Below are 21,023 nucleotides of genomic sequence, written 5' to 3'. Positions count from 1 at the left end.
GCTTGAGCTTCTCGTTACACTGCCACCTACAGGTTTGGCATGCTCTAGACGGCATATACACGGGTTCGTGTAAACGAACACTTTTCTGAAAACTGACAAGTGTGCACAATGTTATTTTTGAAAACAGAGAGGGTGAAATGTCCGTTTATGAAAATAGCCGTCCACGTGTAAACGTAGCCTGAGACTTATTAACAGATTAACTAAACCAAGACAAGAGGAGAACTCAAAACAGACTGACAGTGAAACAATGCCTTCATAACTGAATACATGATGTGTACCAACATGTATTAATACTGCCCTATGAATATTACACTTTGACAGAATACTTCCTGATTGTAACATTGAAACAGGCATTTTATGCAAAACAAAATCTATTGTGGAAAAGCGCTGTACAGTTAGTTAGAATATAGTGCATTATGGATCAGATTTCATGACGTTTAGTCAAAGGTCTGGCTAGTGGCTGAAGTACCTGGAAAGAGCTGTTCCCATTCTTCTCAATGATCAATGACAGTCGTTTGACTGGAAGTATGCGAGGATGTCACTGGAAGAAATCACATAGGGAAAAATTAAATTAAGTCACTTACACTTTTAAGAGTGAAAAGAATCAGGCACTTAGTATAATCAGGCACACTATACTATACTATACTATACTATACTATACTATACTATACTATACTATATACTATACTATACTATACTATACTATACTATACTATACTATACTATATACTATACTATACTATGCAACATAACATAAGGCCAAAATTATACAGTGTCAACACGGCTCTAGTTTATTAAAAACTTTAAACATTGATTTTCCCTTGGTTTCACAGACAAGGCATAAGTCTAGTTCAAGATTAAAATGCATGTTTGAGCTGGTTTAACTGAAAGCAACTTGCACTTAAAATCTTAAAATTAGTCAGTTTATCTCAGTCAAGATTCACACCAGTAATGTTTTATTCTAAGGCACGTTTATAAAAGTTACTTAAATGTCCTAAATAATTGAACTAAGTCTTACACCTGGCTTAATCTAAACCCTGTCTGTGAAACCAGGCCTTAGAGTGACAATTCCAGTCATAAACTACAACATTAAACTTTAGATTATTTCTTAATTATGTATTAATTATTGGTGTCTTACAGCCCAACACCAGTGTGGTAAATTCACTGTAAAACACAGTCTCTCATGGCTCATCTGTATTGTGAGCACAGCGTCTCTAACAGCCCTGCTCTAATGAGCACTGATAGGCAATAAAAATGGGGGCGGGGCAATGCTAATCCAGGTCATTGCATATTTAAATGCACAGCTGGCCTCTTTCTCACTGTTGTGGATGTAGAGTGTTTGCATGTCAGTGGATATTAGCTCCAGAGAGGCGGGCATGCGGGTTACGGCAGTGGCAAACCGGCCTGAGGTCTCATCGTCCAGAATTAACGGCATCACTAACGGTGTCAAAGCCAGACGCCGTCACTGAACGCCACAGTGTCAGAGGCCGGCCTGCGGCACAGTTTGACTGACAGGAGGATTGCAGCTACATCCGCTTGTGTGATTATGTCCTGACTGAGTGTTCCTGAACCAATGAAATGAGCCTTACTAGACAGCATTTTAAGACATTACTGGTCAAACACAAAGGTTAAAGTAAAGATTTGGCAAAATTACACTTGCCAATAGGTTGCAAACATGCAGTCTCTGATTTAATGTAAGCGATCTTGTTACAAGAAGACAAAAAAGTATTATTCATGTTATTCACATTAAGAGCTTTATCCTTTTTTAGGTTACACTTTATTTTACGGTGTCATTGTTACAGTGCAATTATATATTTAAGTACTGAGTAATATTAATTAAGTGCATGTACTTACTATAGAGTTAGGGTAGGATTAGGGTTTGGTTGAGGGTTAGTTGCATGTAATTATGCATAATTAACTGTTAATACTATTGTAAGTACATGTAACATATGTAACAAGGACACTGTACAATAAAGTGTTACCCTTTTTTATAATCTGGAATGCTAAGAGAAACATCTGAGACAAAACAAATGAGATCTCGTGAGCGAGACGAGGAGCCAGTATGTGCACAGATTGTAAACTTTGATACAGTCCCATGGTGAAAGACAGAAGAGGAAAAGAAAGAGCGACAGATGGGCGATCTCTCAGTAACTCAGCGCTGACCTTTTCCTCTGATAACACATTACAACAGTACAACCCCGCACACACACTCACACACAGGAGATGTGAGCAAAGGTCAGCATCAATCACTGGTGTGCGTTCCGCGGCTCATGTATCTGACACGCTGTCATGTAGCCACACGTGAGGCCGTGTCAGCCTCTTCTTGGTTAGTTTGTCTTTTCTTATACTCCGAAAGCCATTTCCATACGGACTATCAGCGACTGTCACCCTGTGTGTCGCACGAGGACGCCGGGATTTTGGAGAAAGAGCATTCAGGCTGCGGGTGGAAACGTGACATTCAAAAAATACAAGCCAAACTGTCCGTGTTTCCGCGTAGAGAGACAGACACGCGTTTGAGAGACGCACACGGACGAACGTTGTACGATGAGAGCGTTTCGCAGAAGAATGTCAAAGAGTGAAAGGAGACGGGATGCAGGAAGGAAAAGAGAGCGAGAGCGAGAGGAGGAGAGTATGTCAGTGTCAGGCCCTTGATGCTTCTGCCTGCTCTGTTCCTCTTTAATAACTTGTCAAATCAATAGCTTCCCGTCTGCTGCCCATCATGTCTGCGTGTGTGTGAGAAAGACAGGGAGAACGACAGGTCTACAGGAAGCTGAGCTTTACACACTGTGACATTTCCAGCGCTCAGACTTCAGCCTTCACCTCCGGATGCCCGTAGAGGAACGATCCCGGCGGACAGACCGCTCGAAATATCAGCGTTCTTGCTGGGAATGAATCTGCAAACAATGAGAAGATTATTTACATAAAGTCCCCATGTGGTGAAAATCCAGATTTTAATGCTGTTTATGTGTGTGTGTGGTGTTTTTAATATTCTTTAAGACAAACCATGTGTAAGTTCATAAGTCGACAGCATTGCTGAGTATTTTCTGCTTAAAACTGCAGTGAACCAAAGACAGTCTCAAAAACACGGTTTGAAATCGCTGGTGTTTCTGACGTCACAAACTACCTTGTAACCAATCAGATCAACGTGTGATCGTCAACCAGTGGATCTCTGAGTGAGTGAGTGAGTGAGTGAGTGGAGGCGGGGCTCATCTGCATATTCATAGAACCGTGAATACTAAATGAGGCAAGGGTGTCGAGTTACATTCAAGATATTTTAAGGCATGAAGAAATTTGTTTTCAAGGAAAAAACATTTAAATATGTAATTTAGATGATGAATACAATATGTCAAAGATGAGTTTTAAGGGATACTATGATTGACTACAGGGGTACTTGTAAGTTAAGGAATAAATACTTGTAAAACAGAAATGCAATTCCATTACCAAAAAAGTAATTTGTTTCCAGTCTGAATAAAACTGGTTCTCAGTGGCCAGTCCGAAACTGTTCAACCCCTTAAAAAGGGACTAAAAACATTTATTTTTAGGAGAACTTATGACTTTAGTTTTCAACTACTATGTCTATTTTGTATTTTATATCTATGTTTTTACCATGCATTTATGATCTTAACTGTAGCACTTTGAGATTTGCTCCAAATGTAAAGTGCATTACAAATAAAATATATTATTATTAATATTATAATGCATGAATGAATGGATGAATGCAAGAATGTATGCATGACTGAATGAATGCATGCATACAAGAATTAAAGGGCACCTATTATGGAACTTTGAAATTTACCTTTCATGTAGTGTGTAACATAGATCTAAGTGAACAAAAACATCCTGCAAAGTTTGAAATATGAAAGTGCACCGTATATAAAGTTATTGTCTGTCAAAAGTAAGAGTCGACTCGGAGTCATTTTTATGAATCGTTAGAAGACCGAAGCTTTTTCTCTGACTAGATGACGTCAACTTGTCAAGTTATTTGAATACGATACGCCCACTTATTGCGCTCCAAGGCCAGGGAAAACATCATGGCGACGAGACGCTGTGTTCTGAAGTGCGACTCAAAAGCAAACTTTTTTCATCTGCCCAAGGAGGAGCATTTGAAGACTAAGTGGCTACAATTCATATATACAACTATACCACAGAAGTATAGTCCGAGCCTCGTGCTTTGTTCGCGCCATTTTGAAGACGATTGCTTTACCAATATAAATGCAATCAAACTTGGATTCGCGAGCCGGCTGATATTGAAGGAAGGTTCAGTTCCAAGTGTATTTGCATCACCTTCCTCCTCCGTATCACAACCTGTAAGTGTTATTAATAATTGTTGCTTTTATGTTTTATGTAGCATGCTTAATAATTATTTTGTTTGTTGTGTAAGCACCGTTTAGCTTCTAGGTCTTAAATGACAATTGTATTGAGATATGTGAAGTGTTTGTCGTTGTTTTCGGAGTTGTCTTAAAGAATAGAATAATACCTCGTAGTAACGTAACTGCATTTTTTTTTTTTTTTACGTTATGTTTATGCATCGGGCTAACGCAAACAAAGACTGATTGTGCTTTTACAATATGAACTCTGGGCTATGCTCGCTAACATAACATTAAATTCTTTATCTTATTTTTAGTTTTTTACTACAAACTACAAAGCAGTGGACTATAATCATTATTATAGCACAATTTAATTGATAAAAGCATCATTGTACTCTGTGTTAAACAATAAGTATTATCTCTGTAAACACTGCTGGGTCATCTGACCAATCAATGCAGATTAGCGTCGCGAAAAGGAGGGGTTTGAAAAAATGAGTCGTTGAACGAATCATTTGGGAGTCGGTGAGCAAATCAGGTAAAAATAAATGCATATTATACAACAACAAAAGTGTTTTTTGTCATTGCATGCATGTAAAACTGTTGCTGGGGACTCCCTAAACAACATTAGGAACATTTTAAATGTCATAATAGGTGCCCTTTAACAAATGAATGAATAAATGAATGAACGAACAAACAAACAAAGGAACAGGATCTCTTTAAAATCTCAATTTCTTCTCCTATACCTGCACACAGCAATGAGACTGAGTGAAGTGCACACGGAGACCTTTCCCAGCTTCAGATGTTTCTCCTGAGAAGTCACGTATCTCCTCGAGGGATTCAGCAGTGTCTCAACAGAGTCTCAAACTGCTCAGATACCAAAGTCTGCAAAACAACAATTATCTGACCTATAAACATTTTTTACATTGAGAAGTTAAATTCACTTTAGAAGAAGCAAAATTGTGTCTTCTGTTTTCAGATGTTTTAGCAAAAAATTTTCCTTCTACTATTAGAATAAATATCCTAATGTAAAAACAGTTTGCCGAACAGGGGAGGACAGTTAGGATAGTAAATATAAATAACTTACAGCACCTTTAAAGAGGACAGGAAACAATTATTTACATTCTTAAACTATAAAAAGACTTTGCCCTTGTTTCACCCGGCCATCCTCATTCAATACAGACACTCGTGCCAAAATGTTGGTGGTGAGATGATCTATGAAACTGAGAAAATCAATTTCAGCAAACCTGAAACACAAAATCGATTCAGTGCACCTTGGCAGACTTTAGCACTGTTAGAGATGACGAGTTCACAGGTGTAGGTGGGTGTGTGTGTGTGTGTGTGTGTGTGTGTGTGTGTGTGTGTGTGTGTGTGTGTGTGTGTGTGTGTGTGTGTGTGTGTGTGTGAGCTTTGTCCTTACAACTGTAAACCTGAACCCCGATCCAGTGCACAGATTCACTTCTATCCCTATATACACCTAAAAATAGCATCATCAGTAATATAAACCCAAACGTTTAGTTTTTTAGATTTTAATTCGATCTTTTCTAGTCTCAGTGAGCAAACAAATTCCCCACAAACAACTCATGAACCATAAAGCTTTCTAAAAACAGTAAGCAGAATCCCGAAACTAAGGGAGTCAGGATTCACAGCCAATAGATTTAAAAAAAATAGAATAGATTTAAAAATATATGTAAACATTCATTTATGACTTCTACATATTTCCTATAGACTGTATTTAAATAACAAATACAACAGTAATGACAAATAAAACAAATCAAATTAATTAGGATGTTTAAAAAAAATTCTCAATAAGACTCTTTAGCCACTATATGTTGAATGCCCTTTTAAAATAAAAAATACACTATTTACTAATATAATTGATTGCTATAAAATTCTATTCACTGTAACTTGACTCATAAAATCACGATTACCTGTAAAAGATTGTAGTTTATCTGTACATAGATCAGTGGAGACACAGACCAATCCTGAGAGCGGTTTGCAGATGGCACTATTTCTGCGGGAGAAGAGTGTGAGACACTTAATAGCAATCACATGAAATATTATTTTTCAGATTTGCCCATCACATAAAAAGTGACCCGTGTGTTTACTTTACATGTCGATCAGGCAGCCTCTTCCTGTTTGGATTTATGCATTTAGCACTCTTTTTAAAGAGTGACTTACATTTAGACTTACATAAAGAGGAAATCATTGAAAATAATACTAATAATATACAATGCCAGGTTTATTACACAGCCTGGTTAGGAAGCAAGCTAGAGACGAGGAGGAATGAACAAAAGGCTTATAGTGTGAATAAGCTGTGGGCCAGACCTCATGTTGGTACAGGCAAAACCAAGCAAGAAATTTTGCGTTTAAAAGACGTCCAATAGCCGTCCAAACACAGCCCAGACGTCCAAACTAAACAAGGCAAAATTTAGGCTGTCAGTTAAAATTTTATTGATGTCTAACCATAGCCCAAGATTAGACTAGTCATCGATTAGATTAAATAAAATGAAACAAAGCACCTTGTAATCACTGTTGACTTTGCTTACATGATGGAATATCATATATCTCGCAAGTTATTAGGGTAATAACCAAATTCAAGGTTATTCTAGTCAAAAGTCACATGGGTATATCTGTGGCGAATAGCCAACTATACATTGAACGGGTCAAAATTATCCATTTTTCTTTTATGCCAAAAATCATTAGGATATTAAGTAAATATCATGATCCATGAAGATATTTAGTAAATTTCCTACTGTAAATATATAAAACATGTCTTTTTGTGAGTGAATGCAGCACAATCGTGAACATAAATGCACAACTTTAAAGGAGATTTTCTCAATGTTTAGATTTTTTTGCATCCTCAGATTCCAGATTTTCAATATTTTATCTCGGCCAAATATTGTCCTATCCTAACAAACCACACATCAATGGAAAGCTTATTTATTCAGCTTTCATATGATGTATGGTCCAGCTCGCTGGTTTTGTGGTCCAGGGTCACATATCTGGTCTATAGTTAACCGAGGCGGTGAAATGACGGCTATTGTTTGCTGGGAAGCCTACTGTATGTGATACTAAACCTGGTGAGCGCAGTGTTTTCACGTCCCTGTTCAAAGATCCAGCGAGTTGAGCTCCAGAGGAAGAAGAGGGATGGCCTGGGGCGTCGCCCCCAGCAGAGAGAGCCCGTGCTGGACGTCCCATGAGCTCTGAGGAAGAAAAGCCAGGGAACCACAACAGTACCATATTTTACCCTTTCCCTTCTTTTTTTTATGGCTATGGTACAAAGGTATGCTTTGGTGTCAAACATCTCTTTATTTATTTAGAAAATTTGGGAGTAACGCGGCCTCTCTGGAGTTTTGGCCGAGTTTCTCAGGAGTTTTGGCCAAGCACCACAAGCCTAAATTATCCTCACTGCTGTTTTTTTCCAGCAGAGGTGGTTTTCATTAGCACTAAACGAAGGGCTTCATTACCAGTGTGTCCTCACTCAAACTGCCCCACCAAAAGGGCACGCCAGCAAATTTACAAACCTAAATTAACTCCACGATGAAGGTCAAGAGCAGCAGATCTGTACAGAGGTACTTCTAATGATCACATTGTATTGAAGACATATGATTTCCTTCAGTGCGTGTTGGACTTTGGTGGGATGGCCTGGTTTTACACTAACACTTCGGCCTCTAAAGTCCAGCAGATAATGATGTTACTGATGGAACAAATAGATCACATCCCATAATGATGCCAGATAAATGACAAGGTAAGGAAACTAACAAGCGCACTTGTTTGTAGCTGTTGTTCTTTTTTTGGAACACCTTACATTGCTTCTTGGTTCCTATCTGAATGTGTTAGCTTTCCTAACAAAGTACCTTGAACTGAAAAACCTTTATAGTGGAGGGTCACTGAGCGACAGACGCGGAAACAAAGGGATGAGAGTGGAAAATCTGAGCATTCACAGCCGATACTGTTGACAAAATAATATTTTCAGGAAACATTTTATGTCTGATGTTGCTCGTTACTAAAAGAACCTACTTAAAGCAACACTAAGGATGATTTTTTTTGGACGTTTCCAAAATGGTGTCAGTGGTTCATCAAGTCGTAACGGTGAACGGCACTTCTGCCTCCGCTTTGCGGTCCTATATCTGCTATAACCACACTATGTAAGTTTGCCAGATCAGGTCGCGTTTCTGTAGTTCGAATGAGACATAAGAAAACTACAAATTTGACTTGCTTTACGTCAAGCGTTACAATAGTCATTATTTTTTTCTTCGTTTCTGATGTCGCAATACATCATACTTTCATGAAATCATGCAACATACTCAACCTTGCCTGTGGACATCGTTCATTCCAGAGCCGGCGCTGGATAAACAGCGAGTGTGTGTGCGACAGTAGCGGCGGGAGGCTAAACTATTTACGAAAGCGGTAACGGACAATTCCACTTCCAACCTGTAGGACGACCGCAGAGGAAAAGTTCTTTAGTGTTGCTTTTAATTGAAGGAAATAATCTAAAAATCCAAAATCATTAACATATTATGGTAATATATCAAATATTAGCACTTTAAAAAAAAAAATAGGCCTACATATAATGTATCTGCATGTCACTGAAATATATTACAACAGAAAATTTACTAATTTAAATTGTAATAATATTTCACAGCATTAATGTTTTTACTGTATTTCTGATCAAATAAATGTAGCCTCGATGAGATTAAGAGACTACTTTAAAAAACATTTTAAAGTAGTAAAGTAAAGTGTGTGTGTGTGTGTGTGTGTGTGTGTGTGTGTGTGTGTGTGTGTGTGTGTGTGTGAATATATATATATATATATATATATATATATATATATATATATATATATATATATATATATATTCACACACACACACACACACACACACACACACACACACACACACACACACACACACACACACACACACACACACACACACACACACACACACACACACACACACACACACACACACACACACACAAAAACCAGAAATGGACAATGAAATTTATTCATTTTAATATTTATCTCTATATATATATATATAGTAAATTAATAATTTTATTACGTTTTGAAAAAAATCTATTTGAATTGTATTAGTCGAAGCATATAAAACATTACATTCAAGGGCCATTTTTACACTTTTTGTGTTTGTTTTAAGAACATTCTAGAACATCTCTGGTTAATTTGAAAGAGGAAACGTTGCTATTTTTGAACAGAATGGCAGGTAAAGTCTCAAGAATCCTCAGACTGACAAACACACACACACACTCACTCACAGTGTAGCAGGGCAGGTGTTGTCTGTGGCCCTGCTCCATAATGTATATGACATCGGGGAGGCCGGGCAGTCGTGTGTGTGAGCGGCTCACTGTCGGACACACATGTCAGGGCCGTCTCAACCTCGCCTCTCCACGGAGCAGTCCAACACACGCCTGACAAATCTGTACAAGCAGTCATCTGCTCACTCAGCTCACACACACACACACACACTGCAGAAGATATGCCAACTCCTCCGTTACTCAATATTTTATCATTTTTGTTGTTGATTGAAGATGTTTCGTTTAATATACAGCAGACAATAGCGCTGGCAAAACCTGAGTCATGAGTTCGAAACCCAGGGAATGCATGAATTGATAACATATGTATAGCCTACCTTATATATGCAATGTACTGTAACTTTCTTTGGATAAAAGAATCTGCCGAATGCATAAACGTAACGTAAATGAATTGTTGAAACGACTGTTGAAAATGATTTTTCTAAATTATAGATAGATAGATAGATAGATAGATAGATAGATAGATAGATAGATAGATAGATAGATAGATAGATAGATAGATAGACAGTTAGATAGACTGTCGTACAGTCGGACAGAAGATACATATGTTAGGTAGACAGAAAGAATGAAAGATAGACAGACAGACAGACAGAATGAACGATATATAGATAGACAGAACAACAGATAGATGTAGAGATAGACTGCAATAGACAGAACGATAGATCAATAGATAAACAAAGACAGATACACAGAACAATAGACAGACACAGTCAGACAGACAGACTGATACACAGAACAATAGACAGACAGAACGATAGATAGACAGACAGATAGAACAATAGACAGAACGATAGATAGACAGATAGACAGAACGATAGATAGACAGACAGACAGAACAATAGACAGAACGATAGATAGACAGACAGACAGAATAGACAGAACGATAGATAAACAGATAGACAGAACAATAGACAGAACAATAGATAGACAGACAGACAGATAGACAGAATAGACAGAACGATAGATAGACAGATAGACAGAACGATAGATAGACAGACAGACAGAACAATAGACAGAACGATAGATAGACAGACAGACAGAACGATAGATAAACAGATAGACAGAACAATAGACAGAACGATAGATAGACAGACAGACAGATAGACAGAACGATAGATAGACAGACAGACAGACAGACAGACAGAAAAATAGACAGAACGATAGATATAGACAGATAGACAGAACGATAGACAGAACGATAGATAGACAGACAGACAGAACGATAGACAGAACGATAGATAGACAGACAGACAGAACAATAGACAGAACGATAGATAGATAGACAGACAGATAGATAGACAGACAGACAGACAGAAAAATAGACAGAACGATAGATAGATATAGACAGAACAATAGACAGACAGACAGAACAATAGACAGAACGATAGATAGACAGACAGACAGAACGATAGATAGACAGACAGACAGAACGATAGACAGAACGATAGATAGATAGACAGACAGATAGAACAATAGACAGAACGATAGATAGACAGACAGACAGAACGATAGATAGACAGACAGACAGAACGATAGACAGAACGATAGATAGATAGACAGACAGATAGAACAATAGACAGAACGATAGATAGACAGACAGACAGAACGATAGACAGAACGATAGATAGACAGACAGACAGAACAATAGACAGAACGATAGATAGATAGACAGACAGATAGAACAATAGACAGAACGATAGATAGACAGACACACAGAACGATAGATAAACAGATAGACAGAACAATAGACAGAACGATAGATAGACAGACAGACAGACAGAAAAATAGACAGAACGATAGATAGATAGACAGAACAATAGACAGACAGACAGAACAATAGACAGAACGATAGATAGACAGACAGACAGAACGATAGATAGACAGACAGAAAAATAGACAGAACGATAGATAGATAGACAGACAGATAGAACAATAGACAGAACGATAGATAGACAGACAGACAGAACGATAGACAGAACGATAGATAGACAGACAGACAGACAGAACGATAGACAGAACGATAGATAGACAGACAGACAGAACAATAGACAGAACGATAGATAGATAGACAGACAGATAGAACAATAGACAGAACGATAGATTGACAGACAGACAGAACGATAGATAAACAGATAGACAGAACAATAGACAGAACGATAGATAGACAGACAGACAGACAGACAGAAAAATAGACAGAACGATAGATAGATAGACAGAACAATAGACAGACAGACAGAACAATAGACAGAACGATAGAGAGACAGACAGACAGAGGTGTATCTGCGGAGAGAGAGAGCGAGTGTGATGGTCTCCAGGGGCAGGATTATGTGTCTGTATGCCCCAGGCTGAGCTGTTCTGAGGGGGGATTAGACCTCAGTCCTGCTCCCCGGCTGGATTACCTCTCCAACACTCCACTGAATCTCAGACACATCTGCATCCAAGTCCTCTGCACCAATTACTCTGAGACACATGTGGAAAAACATCAGTTTATTTGATCAACTCAGCCGATGAGCTCCTCATTATTGATGAATATAAGGGGTGCAGTATTAAAAATGGCAGTTATAAACATGCTATGTATTTATACATAAAATTTCCCCCTTGCTCTCACCTCGGCAGTTCAACCGGACAAATTCCAACATCTCAGAGCAAGGATTCTTCTTCCCGCGATCTTAAATTCAGTCCCTGGTGCCGCATTGCTTGACGGGCAGCATGAAGAGTGGCATATATTTGTCCCCGTGTCACTGATGGACCACGGCTGGATATTACTCAACTGTGCAGGTGAGTTAGCGCAGATGTTGTTAAAACTCGAAAGGTCAGTCCCAGATCTGCTCACGGTTCCACTCGAGTGAAGACGGAGTACGAAGCATCAGCTCATGTGATTTGCAAGTCTGCCAAGCTGCAAAGATACTGGTTTTACATCTGTGCATTTGAATCTCAATTTTATATTTTAAAGTCGTGCAGCTGCAAAATGATCTACAAGAATATATGGCTTTTTAAATTTACCATTTAATTGACATCACTGGCCAGCAAGAAAACACACATTTTACTTTCTATTCACATCAGTTCAGTTTTAAAACCCCGTGAGCTACCTTGATGTCAACACATAGGCAGCGCCCTTCTAAGGGAGCATCCAAACTAACGCTTTACATAAGCAGCAACTCCAGAGAAGGGTTATTAACTCAAATTTAAATCATAAAATTTTTGTAACTTGAAATAAAATAAATGTTAACTGAAATAAAATAAAATATTACAAAAACTGGTTTAGTTTTACTTGTAACTAAAACTAAAAATGAATAAAAATTATACAGACATTAAAATAAAAAATATTAATAAAAATGACAACAAATACAAATTAAAAAATGAATTTAAAATTGAAAAAACTATAACAATATCTTGATTTTACAAAAATAACCAGAATTTGATGTTTGCATATTGCTGAACTAACCATGCAATAATCTAATAAACATAAAAATGCAAATATACACAAATATAGGAAAAAAATAAAATTTCAAAACTGTTCTTTTTACCTTTCAGTATTGAATGAAATATAATTAGATTTATAATCAAAATTTCAAATCAACCATCTTGAAAGATTTCTTTCAGAGCTTAGACTTCGTTTCAAAGCATTTTGGGATTGCTTTTTTAATTGTAATTCTGCATTTGAGTTTAAGCAAATCTTACCTTATCAAGTCGGGTCAACTTTATTAATATAGCGCTTTATACAATAGAGCTTTACAGTGATAAATCAATGATGAATACAGAATTCAATTCTGCTGTAAAGCAGCTCTAAAAAGACAACAGTGTCATTATTCAGCCAGTCGGTTCAGTGTTATCTTAGGTGTCCTGACTTTTGGACTATGATCCCTTAAAATACTTAGGTAGGCAGCTCACTATTGTAACAAAGCTATTATGTTTCAGGGAATACACCGATATAAAAATATACATATCACACATACTTCCTGCCAGCTTATGATGTGGATCTCACAACAGCTACGCAGTTAACTCGGTAACACGCATTTAATTGGCCCTGTCTGAGAATGGAAACGTGTTTTACAGTATTGAATCTTGAAATAGAATAAATACACTTGGCACGCTCATTATTACTAATCCTGAGTGGCTAGCGAGTGAGTGTGTGTGTTTGTGTGTGTGGTGGGATGCAGACAGTTGGCAAGCGTGTGCTGCAGCTCCTTAACAAGCCTGACACACACTCGTACACACATACACACACACTATGCTCTAACCCCTCACACTATGGGGTCAGTGACCTGCATATATTAGGCACACTATCGAATGCAAATGAGCCGGCTTGGCTTGTCCTCTCTCCTCAGCAGCTCCAAACACAATCATGCTCTTAAACTCTCACTTTCCCCAATCTGGGTTTAAGTTCAGTGTCACATCATGCCTGCAGGCCTCTTTTAGCCATGTGTGTGATATACATTATTACATACAATCTGTGTTCACTATGTATCATAACATGGCATGAAATGCACTGAAGAAAAGTTGGCTTTGAAACAATTTTCACTTGTTGTAATGTGTACCCCAATAATCTTTGTTTTTGTTTCCAACTTCAAAATATAAGTTGTTACAGTGTGCACAGTATCATTAGTGATGTTTGCTAAGCATCTCTGTTACTGGCTCAAACGTCTGGTTAGGGATTTAAACAAAGCCATTAGCCGCACACCTGTGTGTCCTGACCAGGTGCAGCAGGCCAACGACCAGCAATCTGTCTGAAGCAAAAAAAAGCTGTGGCACAATAACAGCCAATTGGAACATATTTTTTGTTTAACATATAGTTGTGTGGAGTGAGATCCCACACCAATCGACCACTCACAACACTTTGAGACGTCATAGCAACGCCCTGGCAACCACACCCAACACCCTAGTTTTGCACGGACAAACACCACTCACGGTTTCTTCAGAACATGTACAAATATTGTATCATATCTTATCATAAAATTATTAAAAAAAATCGACCACAACACTGAAAAATCTTCACGGAATCTTAAACAGTTCTTCAAAATAGAAATGAGGATGGATGGATGGATGGATGGATGGATGGATGGATGGATGGATGGATGGATGGATGGATGGATGGATGGATGGATGGATGGATGGATGGATGGATGGATGGATGGATGGATGGATGGATGGATGGATGGATGGATGGATGGATGGATGGATGGATGGATGGATGGATGGATGGATGGATGGATGGATGGATGGATGGATGGATGGATGGATGGATGGATGGTCATTATCATCTCAGACATCTTTAAAGGGGTCCTATTATGCTTTTCTACTTTAGTTAGTGTTTAAAGTTGCTGTTTGAGCATAAACAAGATCCACAAGGTTACAAAGCTCAACGTCTACTCCAAGGGGATATGTTTTATTTAACAGAATCCACTTTTCAAAAACTACAACGAACGGCTTGTTTGGACAACAACGCACTTTCCCCAGATCTTATGAAGTCATAATGTTCCTCATTTAAATAATCCCCGCACACGGAACACACCAAAAACTTGGCGAGGCCTGAGCTGAAGATGAAGAGTGTCATCGCTGTTTTTCCCACCCCGGAAAAAGTTTGTTTTTCCAATTTACAGAGAACAGCTTCCAGAAGAGAGTTAAATGCAGGCTATACACACAAAAAGCTTCTCCTGAAAGACGGAGCCATTCCCATTTTGTTGGGACAATCTGTTGTTTACGGATAAGCATGTATTATTATTTGTTTTCAATTAACAGTTCCAATTATAAGCTTCATGTAGTTGCTAAGATAGCTATGATGTAAACGAAGGGCAAAGCTTTGCCTCCGCTAGCCTGCTAACTAACATTACAGTATTGATGTAGTGTTCACTGGAGCTTAAGCTCTTGCTTTTGTAAGACGGTTCACCGCCCCTTAGGAAAATTATCCATGATTGTATTACCATAGTTTTCCAACAAATATTATTAAATGGTGGATAACATCGTATGTATAAGAAAATTACAAAAAAAAGTAAAACAGTCCGTGCTTGACATCCGTTCTGCACAATCCTTTTGCCCGTTAACATTGTCAGAGTCTGAATCGGGTTTGAAATGGTTTGAAATTGACGCCATCGTTAATATTGACATCTCAGTAGAGTTTGCGGTTATGAAGGGGTGTGACTTTTCTCCGATCAAGCGTTGCCAATCACAGCACATTTTGCATTTCGGTAGGAGGGGCTTAATAGAAAACGACACGTTCAACCAGACTGGGTATAGAGGAGCTGTAATAATGTTAAATATGTGAAAACTAACAATCAAGCATGAAAACATATTCTAGTACACCCCAAAACCAAAATCAAGACTTCGTAAAAGGACGTAATAGAACCTCTTTAAATTAGTCTAGAGACGGGTGACAACTGAATGAAGCACATTTTTCTCATCATCATTACATAAACTTGCCACAAACAGTTTAGCACAAATATGCAAATAGTTAGCTTAATGTATGATTGGTTAACACACAAAGGCCCAGATTTGTTTAAAAGATGTCTATTTGCATCAATGTTTTTTGTTTCGACATACTGTCCAGTTCTAATGCAATATTAGCTGCCAGGTGTGTGCATTATCCAGCAAGAAGGCAAAAGCCCGTCCTAAAGTTGTCTCCTTGTACGACAGTCGTGTACACACCCAAAAATATTCACGGATGGCAAACGAGGGGCTTAAGCGGGTTCCAGCTGTCTGTGTTTGTCAAAGAGACGGACATTCTAATGGAGAGACGATTTGTTGTGCATTGCAATCGCGAGCTTCCATAAAACCATGACCAATTAACACAATAACATGTCCAGAGTCTTCAGTAAATGAACACAGCCGCGTGTTTATATGAACACACCCACGCACGAGCACACACACACACCCTCAAACCGCTCGCTGGCACACATATGTGGGCTCTCTGAATGTTGGCAGCGTGTTAGTCTTGCAGCGGAGTGGATAAGATGTGCTGTCAGGTCTTGTCTGCAGGCAGTGTGTGTTATTCCCTGCCACAGAGACTAAATAGGAGTTTAATTCTGTTAACAGCCAGTTCACCGCGAACTCTGCGGGGCCCGGGCCCCCGGTCCACCAGGCGGTGGAAGCCCGTGGAGGAGCAATAACTGCTGGGAGCCAAATAAAAAATCGATGAAGAGCTTCGCGGCTACGGGTGGAGTTTAACGGCGATTTCTGCTTTACTCTCTCCAGACCTGAGCTGGGGGAAAGCGCCATTGATTTTCCCTCTCTCTGCATCTTAGCCTTGTTCTCTTTCAATAAATATCAGCCGTAGAAATGTGTGTATGGACGCGCAACGAGGGCGAAACGCGTCGACCTACACTTCAGGACTTACGCTTGCGTCTTGCGGTAGGACTGTCGGCCAGCGGAGTTTGGAAGTCGAATTTTGTACCTCTCAGACGCTAGTTCAGAGGATTCCACGTTCTCGCAACTGCACCCGCCGCTTGAGCTATTCTCTGTGCATTCGCTGACAATGGACATGTGCCCATGTTTTATTCAGCTCCCTTTAGATCAATAATGCACTGTGAAGAAGAGTCCTAGAGAGAGAGAGAGAGAGAGAGAGAGAGAGAGAGAGAGAGAGAGAGAGAGAGAGAGAGAGAGAGAGAGAGAGAGAGAGAGAGAGAGAGAGAGAGAGAGAGAGAGAGAGAGAGAGAGAGAGGTGTATATCAGTCAGAGCATCATTGCACACAAACTCACAGACTGAACGAATAAAGACTAAAATCTTTTTTCTACACCATCAGCTTCATTTAGCTTCAGTTGTGTCTCCCTCTTCAGGGCACAGGACACAATGAATCCAACTCTAATCTTCAACCTTCTCTTCATAATTGCTCATTTCAAAGCAACTGTTTTTATACTTTTGCAAGTACCGATAGTGTGCGGGAACAGTAAAAAAAAAATTTAATTCAAAATATTAGTACACCTAAAGGAAATGTGTTGCATGAGACACATTTGTCACAAACATCTGACCTCAGAATGCAGCGATTGACCAATCAGATTCAAATATTCCAGAGACACATGGAATTATTTACAATTCTAAACAGTTTGTTCGTATGTGCTAATTGGAGACATTTAATTCCATATGAAAAGCCCTAAAGCAGCTCGTATCTGTGACTCGGGTCCCCAGTGTCACACGCAAGAGTGACAAAGCTTCCATCTGTCAGCGAGGACCAGAGGTCTCAGTAAAGGCCAGACCTGACTGAGGGCCGATCCAGCCAACAGCAGGGGCCCGGGGACAGAAGACGCTAAAGACACAGCAGTCAGCACAGACAGTCTGTCACACACACACACACACTGCTGATATCCTGATCTATTATCATCAAAGACAAGCCTTTAAAATGAGCCCTTCCGACATTTTTAAAGACAATGCACTGTAGAGTTGAACTTTACAACTCAATGCAATTATGCCACTTTTTTTTTATATTGTGGGATTTAGTAGGATGGTGTTTAATACTGATAATAATGAGACTCATGCACAAATATATACTGTATAAAAGCTATTTTAATGTATACACTGCCTTGGGTATATCTTTGCAGGTCCTGCCCTTTTTAATGTACAAATTGATGTACACCACAGAGTATTTTCCATTTAATGTGAGTGAGTCTCCAAAGACCATTTAAAGACAGTAAATGAAATATAAAATATTCCATTTACAGGCACATGATGTGGTATTGTTGATTGCTTCCTAAGGGCGAATGTGCATCTAAATGGAGTTTTTGAGCGCTGCGCTGAAATGTTTATTTTCACATCAATATGTTCAAACTCACATGGATCCTTCTGTGTGGACGGCTCTTGTCCTCTCCATGTTGAGCGTGGTGGTCAATGACCCAAAGTGTACAGTGTTGATGCAAATTGATGCTTTCCTCCAACCAATCAGGATGCAATATATATAAACACAGTTGTCACTGTAACAAATCACAAAATGAATAAGTATACTTACTGGCTTTATTGGATGCTCAGTTGATTCTCTCAATCTAGAGGTGAAGAAATGAAGACGGACAGGCCGAGACGAGACAGCTCTCTGCTCTGTGGGGAGAGTGATGGAAGAGAAAACAACTGACCTCGTTTCAACCTGGTATTAACATCCGTCTCAGGTGATCCGGTCACAGAGACGCATGCGAACACTTCACTTTACAGTGTAAATGCTAATGGCCTCTGACAATCAATCAACCTGTCAATCAACAGTTGCTCTAAAACAAGGGTTTCAAATGTGCCGGTTATAGAAAACGACATATACATTCCAAGACTTAAAGGATGTCAACTACAAGAACTTAGTTTGTGATGTTGATAAGTTAAGAACTCACAAGTAAGGGGAACTTTTAAAGGGATACTTCACCTCTGGAAAGATGAATGTGTATTTAAAATGGGTAATTTATGTAGTAGAAATGTGAAATTATTTTTTAATTTGGAGCCTTCTAGACTGAGGCCCCATCCACACTACTGCGTTTTCGTTTAGTAGTAGTAGTAGTAGTAGTAGTAGTTTGCACCTCCCGTCCAGTCTACAACGGCAAAAACGAAGACCTAAAACGGAGAAGTTTAGAAACGCTGCCGACCCCGTTTTGCGTTTTGCATCCCCCGAGGGCGTTTTAGTGAAGACGGTCAAAACGGAGGACTTTACAAACGATGACGCAGAAGCTCACGCTCGGCTCTATGATTGGGTGTCATCAGTCATGGCGTATCCTTCCCTGATTCGTCAGCCACCCATCACATGACCCGTCCCCGGGAACAAAACAGCCTGGACCACGTAACGTTAGTGACTGCAACATGGATAACGAATTACAAGCGTTACTGACGTTGATATCTTTGCTAGGAGCTGTTGTGCAAGTAAATTCTGCATTTTAGAACGCTAACACTGCCTTCATGCGTTTTCAGTCGATTTAATGTGGACGGAGATCAAGGAGCACGGTAATTTGAAAATACTACAGGTTTTCTACTGATACAAAGCTTAATGCTGAAGTATCCCTTTAAGGGGAACTCACGAAATGATGTTCGATAAAGGGTTAATAGAGGAAAAGCAAGGTTTCTGAAATTAACAAACAATAAAAGTTGAATCAATAAAAGATTCTCTCAAATATCTGCATTGTATTAAAGCATGTAAATAAACAGCAAACTGAATATTATCATATAAACCAGGGTTTCCCAAACAGGGATTCATCAGGGAACCGTTGTTTGATGAAAAGCTAATAATTAATTAAATCAAAGGATAAAAGTTCAAAATAAAGTTACACGATTACACTGTTTATTGGTGCAACAGGGCCTGAGAAAGTGTGTGTGTGTGTGTGTGTGTGTGTGTGTGTGTGTGTGTGTGTGTGTGTGTGTGTGTGTGTGTGTGTGTTCAGACTAAAACAATGAGAGAAAGAGCGAGAACTGAGCAAACTTTGGTCTCTGAATACACTTCCTGGAACCGTGCACTGGACTATCCATGCATGGAGAAATGCAACTGACAATGAATAGAAAACAGTGGCCTTCTTCCCGGTTTTAATTAGTATGTGTGTGTGTGATTGTATTTTATTTGCAGATGAGGGGTGAGGTGCTGGCAGCGTCGCTCCTGTGACCCACCTTACTGCACACACACGCTCGCTCGCTCTCAGATGCCGCTCTGACACTCACAGATCAGCGTAATGAGCTATAGTCACCACAAAAGGTCAGAGGTCAAAGCTATTATACCGCATCTCCCCATTAAAACACGGCAACGTGGCCCGGGCAGCCGTCCTCACCCCTGCTCTCTACAACCACAATTAAGAGCAGCAACCACTGACCTGAAACACAGCAATTAATATAAAGAAATACAGTTAGTTTAATAGCTGCAGCACAAACACAAAGTAAAGATGCATTATTTGAAAGTGCACTAAACTGATGCAAACATACATCAAATCTGTGATGTCTAAAGATTTACATTGGATTATAGCCCTGATGTGATCAAACGTTTAATAGTCTAAAATTGTGTTCCCCAATGAATGATTCCTCGTGTCTTGCTGTGATCATATGCACCATTTTTACATAAAACAGGTGCAAAATCCCACAGATGTACATCGAAGGAGAAACCAGTCATATCCGTTCATTCTAATCAATATTTAAATTGTACCGCATGCACTCTAAACTTCAATGCACACTGCAAACAATGAATCCTTACTCAAGATGTTAAGACTCAAGACTGAAGATATTAGGTCTCTAATGAAAAGTAGTGAGTTCATGCTTAAAACAAGAAAAATATCTATCAGTGGGATAAGAAAATTGTTATATTTGGAATTGGAAATTTGAATGTTATTTCTTAAGGACTGTAGGATAAGCAACACTCGCCCTGGATGGGCCTATCAGAACCCAGGAACTCAGTCAACCACAGTTCTTTCCTTTGATGTCTTTACTGAAGCATATATTTGTGTGTGG

This window comes from Phoxinus phoxinus, assembly GCF_949152265.1.
Source record: "Phoxinus phoxinus genome assembly, chromosome: 15".
Taxonomy (NCBI): domain Eukaryota; kingdom Metazoa; phylum Chordata; class Actinopteri; order Cypriniformes; family Leuciscidae; genus Phoxinus; species Phoxinus phoxinus.
This window is presented reverse-complemented; position numbering follows the sequence as displayed.